Genomic DNA, 6,000 nt, shown 5'->3' with positions numbered 1-6,000 from the left:
GTAGAAGATTGGGACTGAGGTTCTGGCTTCACTAAAGCTATTGGTAGATAATAAGGAAGGAGTGTATGCGTCTGCTCAGTGGGGTCCCCTCCCAGCCAGCTCCCAAGATCAGGAGCTGTAGGAATGCATTCTTCTGCGTTGCTTTGATAGGCTTTTTTGAGATCTTGTGCTGGGAGCTGCCTGGAGTTTCCCCCAGCTCAGAATGATTAAAGTGCTTGCGATATTTGAGATATTTGTACAAATACAAATATGTATTTGTATCATGTATACAAATATGCAATACTGTGTGTATTTGTACAGTAGGTCTCCACAGCTAACATTAGACTTTTATCTTTGCAAGATTTATCAGGGAGTGAGTAACTGCTGGGCAACTAAGAGGCCCCTTTAAGAAGGCATTCATGTTCATTATTTTTTCCCAGTATTTTTAGTTTTCCATGGGGCAGACAGTTCCTGGATTGACATTAAGGGTCAGCTTTCATAGCTTACCCATTGCCAACAGACAGTTTAGATGAAGAAAATAGCCTGCTTGCACCTGACAGCAGGAAAATGCCCCATGTTTTTCAACCTTTCCTCTTGGAAAAGCCTCTTGTCTGCATTAACACGGACAGAACTGCAGGTGCTGGAGAGAGGTCTGACTGCTTGTTGGTGTGACTGCAGCAGAGCAAGGTCTTTGCTGTCTGCAAAGAGTGAAAAGGCAGGAAAAAGCCATGTTCAAGACAGGCAGAAGCAGAAGCATTAGCAGTCCTAAGGCCCGCAAGAGGATAATTCTGGTAACATGCCCAGGCAGTGTTGCTGTCTCTTCTATGAATGATGCGAACAAGAGAGCAGCTGATGACTCCCCAGCAGGTGCAGCAGCTTGTGCAGCTCTTGGAGGTCATGAGGAATCAGCCTAGCTTAGCTCTTACAACAGCTCTGTAAGCCTGGAGATGCCTTGGGCAGAGCCAAGTGGCTAGAAAACACACTGCTCCTGGTATTGGTGTGTTCCTTCCCACTCTGTCCCACTACTAATCTTGCTCTACCCTTCACCCCAACAACCAAATGGCATAGATTGGCACAAATTCTGTTCATCTTGGTGACAGCTAAGTTGGACCAAATTTTGGTGTTTTCAGATGCGGCCCTACTGTTTGAAGTCAAGGATTTGTGTGCTAGGAAAAAGGAAGAGCAGAACTAGAAATGTCATCTTGGCACTCATAGAAAGACTGAAAAAATGTAAACAGATGCACATGCTAAAGGGTGCAACTAGGTTCAGATATGTGTTTGTGTATTCAAAGCATTTATGCTACTGATCAGCCAAAGCTGTGCAGATCTTCATGGAGGTTTTATACAGGCATTTGAATGTTCAGAAGAAAATAATTTGTGACTGAGTAACATTTTATCTTACAAACTTATTACAAGTTTTAGTTGTAAACTTGTACAATTATATATACAAGTATAATTGTATTTCACTACTTATGCTGTTCTTCTGTAGAAGAAGAAGATGTGTCATTTTGTTGACAGTACAATTCAGGTACAAAAAGCCACAATGGAAGCCTTCAGTGTGTAAAGAGATGTCAAATTGTGTGCTTTAATTATGCAGGAAAGACAGGTCACCCTGATAATAAACTAAAAATGCTTGTGCAAAGCGTGATTTCTCAGAACTAGCTGAACTTTGAATTAATTCCAAATAACTTATGTTGGAAATAACTCCCTCATGCTAAGCTTCTAGTTCTGCTTGGCAACTTGAATACAGAATGAAGACAAAAGCTACCAAGTGGGTTGGGTTTTGTTTTCTGAATATGCATCTGTTGATGTCAGCAACAGAAGAGATTTAAAGGGGTCATTTAAAGATAAGATTGTTTACCTCAACTACCTGTACATTTTTCCTCCACCTAGTCTCCCAGTTAATCTTCCCTTGTGCTGCTGAGTAGCTGGGAAAAAAAAAAAAAACAGTTCTGTCTCTTAAATTAAATCCAAAATTAGCTCATCCTTTTTCACACAGCATCCAGAAAAGAGGTAGGGAATTTTCTTGTTAAGAACTTAACTTCAGGGAAATTAAACTTTATTCTGCACTTTTAAAAATGAGCAAGGTAAAACATACCTTTTTCTAGGGTTGAACAAAGCCATGCTGTGATATTTAATTAAAGCCAAGACAGTCCTTGTATTTAATCTTCTTTATGGAGCAATATCATTCACTTCATTTGACAAGTCAGAACCAGATTTATCACTGGAATAAAGTTGAAGTGAGGAGTTTCTCTAGATGTACTGACTGGAAATTGAGACCAGAGTATGGAGGTTTCACAACTTAACTGACAAATCACTTCATTGCCCTAATTCCCTTTGTTAAGGCAACTCTCAGCAACTGGGAATGAAGGAGGGAATGGTACAGTGGCCTAGATTGTTTCAATTTTAACCATTCTAAGTTATGTTAAGCATTTTTTAATGCTTCTTGTATCTTAAATCCTCTTACATGTAGTAGGAAGGCATGGAATCTCTTCCCTCCCCTAGCCCATCCCAGCTTGCCAAAGGGGTCCATCCCAGTGTTCCTCGAGACATCTGCATCCAGATGTACACAGAGGTATCTATGCACCCAAGACAAACAGAGGGCACATTTGGAAGGGAAGGGGGCCACACCAAAAAACTGCCTCCCCCTACTCCTTCCCCTCCCCCTTTTTTCATTGCAGCAGAAACAGAGGAAGCACAAAACACCCCTTAGCTTTCAGGGGAACTGCAGGCACTCAGAAGAGCTGATTCCTTGGAGAGGGGAGGAAGTCAGAGGAGGTGAAGGTCACTTGTTTCCCTTGCCAGGCACAGCTGCCTGACCTGCTAACCAAGTTCAGCTGCCACCAGCCTCTGCCTTCCCCCTCACAGGACCCAAGGGAGGTGAGGAGGAATGAGTTGCAGAGCGACAGCACCGTGAGCCACAGCACGAGGTCAGTGTGAACGTGCACCACAGGCAGAGCCTGCCTTCCCCAGCCCTGCCACACTGACCCCTTGCCTGAGGTGACTGTGTGTTGCAGGCTGAGCCAAGCTGCAGCTCGCTCCTGCCAAGGGAAGAGCAGCTTTCCCGCTTGCCTTGAGCTGTGTTTCAGCTTTCTAAACAAGCAAACTATTTAATTTTGCCTGTAGCTGATTTTAGCTAACCAGGCTGGCCAGTGTTTCAAGGAAGAATGGACGCTGCAATGAAGCAAAAATTTAGCAGAGCATCAGCACAGTATCTGCACTGGCACTGCATGTTTAGGAGATCTGCTTTAGTCGTGAGGAATTTAGCCAAAACTATGTTTGATAAAGGAGGTGTTCAGAATTTGTCATTAGAGAAATAGATCAAAGTAAGATCTGTACTATAAAAGCAAGTTTTGCTTTAGGCTGTTCACTTAACACTATGAGCCTCGCAGCATGAATTTAGGGTTGAAATGACTGACTTGGTAGAAGTCAATAGAAGTAGGAAATGATGAATGTACAATCAGAACTTTTATGCAAATTAAAAAAAATATATAGTGATTGGCACTGACCTGTGAAACTAACTCTTAAATTAATTCCCTCTCAACAAACAATCATAAAGTTCTGTACGGGTATGTAATTTAGTTACGAAATGATTTGGTTAACTTAGGAAATGAGATATTGCTATTACAGCAGATGTATGTTTGTAAGTTCCATAATTTGGCTAGTTTTGGTCTCAAAAATGTTCTAAACATTTTAACCTCTTCCTGCACAGGCCCTAGAAGTTTGCTGGCAGAGACTATGCAACATATTGTCTCTGTCCAGAGTAGTGACTTTAGCTGCATTTTACAAACATAAATGACTACGTAAGAGATCTGACCATCTTTTAGTTGTCATCTTATGTGCTCTTAAGTCTCTTTAACTTGTTCTGCTGTGTTACATACGAATGTTGTACAATAGTGAGAGCAGTTGCAAGTCTTGACAAGCGCTCACTTTCTTAAGGTAGACACCTACACTTTATCATCAAGGTGAAACTTACACCTTGATCTTCCAAAGAGTTATGCTTATGTTTAAAGGATGTGCTCCAGGGTCTGTGGTCAAAGAAAAAACTTTCTCCAAGGTCAGCTGTTCCTGGAAGACTGGAATATCCGATGGTTACTATCTGGAGGAGAAAAGTCCTTTTTGTACAACCATTTCAATATAGGTAAGGCCTTGTATTGGCTTGAGCACAATAGGATCCTAATCATTGATCGGGAACCTTGGGCAGCTCACTGGCATTGTGAATTTGGAAGGGAAAACTGGCACGACTGCGTATAATGCACGTGTGTCATTTCTGCTCTCGCAGTCTTGCCCACCTTCTCCTTATTGTGTGGTGGGGGTTTGCTTGTTTATTTATTTGTTTTTTGTTTGCTTTAAAGCACCTTTCTCTGGGAAAAGGGGCTGTGCCCGTGCAGCTATTCACCATACTGGGCAGCACACTTGAGACTACACCACGACTGCCTGCAGCCAATGCCACAGTTATCTCTGAACCTCAGCTGAAGCTCTCCCGCAGCCATACCAAACAAGCAGCATGTCACCTTTAGGTTATTCATTGCTGTCCCATTTTATGGGTGTACAAGAACATTTTGTCCTTCTGCTGCAAATTTTCCTCCCTGAAAAGCATCAGGGAAGTGAGGGGGAGGGTCATTCAAAAAGTAAAGGTGTTCTCAAGCAGAACAGTTTGCTGATTTCTAAAAGTAAGTGCAAGTTCATCAGCAGGTTTGAAATGAGAATACTTTGATTTGCAGCAATTGACTATCTGGCATCTGTTTGTACATGTGAATACCAATGGACAGACAGTTGTGATTCATAGTGGCACTTACACTACTGGTCGTACTGGAAGTCTTGTGTAATATTCTTACTGATTGTAAACTTCCATAGGGTTCTGTATCAAGCTGTGAGCTAGAGAGTCTCATTCTGTGCTGTATATGCATCATTTGCTCTTTACACGGCTAAACAAGTAGATCTCATCTTGTGTCAGCTAGGTGGAAATGAAATGAGAATTAGACCTGCAAAAGGAAATAGAAGTTGTTATATCACAGAATGGTTGTGGTTGGAAGGGACTGCTAGAGATCAGCTAAGTCCAACCCCCCTGCTCCAGCAGGGACACCTAGAGCACGTGGCACAGGGTGGCATCCAGGTGGGTTTGGAAGATCTCCGGAGAAGGAGACTCCACAACCTCTCTGGACAACTTGTGCCGGTGCTTATAGCAAAGTTTTTCCTCAAATTCAGGTGCAAATTCTTGTGTTTCTGTTTGTGGCCGCTGCCTCTTGTCCTATTGCTGGCCACCACTGAAAAGAGTCTGGCCTCATGCTCTGGATAGCTTCCCTTAAGATATTTGTCATTTCAATAGCTACCCTGAAACGCTTGATCCCCTGTGATGAAATTTACAGCTCTGAGCTAAGGCCATGCCTGAATTTCCTGTGCAGCACTTGGGAAGAGTTAGGTACCCTTTGAAATGGGATCCATGATAATCAGGGCATTGCACAATTAGCTGCTTAAAATAACAAATAGGAGAATGCTGAGGACGGATGTTTACTTTAAGCCAATGTGGTGCATAGCTTAGATGCTTCCGTTGCTGACCCTGAATAACATCCTTCCACCATAAACAGCAAGAAAAGGCCTCAATTCTTGTGTCCACACAGAGACCATGGCTGTTTGGCTGTTCAGCAGCAGTACTGCTTAACCTGAGAAACAACCCAGAAGAGACAGAATTATTTTTCATCGGAATAGTTTCTGCAGCCTGTCCATGGTTTGCGAAAGAGTGGTAGAGGGCAGACAGCGACTGTTCAGGCTGTCTTTGCTCGGAATTTTTGCTTTGAAAGAATAAAGCCCTTGGACAACCTTCCATGGTGCTTGCAAAGTCTCTGCTCCTGTTGTGCTGATATGACACAGCTCTGCCAGCCAGTCTGACATTTGGCTCAGGTATCAGCTAGATTCATCTGTCTGGTACTGTGTTCTTTCATTCTTCTCTAACCAGAAGGAAAAAACTCCTAAAACTTTGTATCTGCTATTTAAATAATCATAGGATCCAGAACTACCACA

This window comes from Tinamus guttatus, unplaced genomic scaffold, assembly GCF_059628265.1.
Source record: "Tinamus guttatus ecotype Peru unplaced genomic scaffold, ASM5962826v1 Tinamus_guttatus_pri_ptg000229l, whole genome shotgun sequence".
In the NCBI taxonomy this organism is placed as follows: Eukaryota; Metazoa; Chordata; class Aves; order Tinamiformes; family Tinamidae; genus Tinamus; species Tinamus guttatus.
This window is presented reverse-complemented; position numbering follows the sequence as displayed.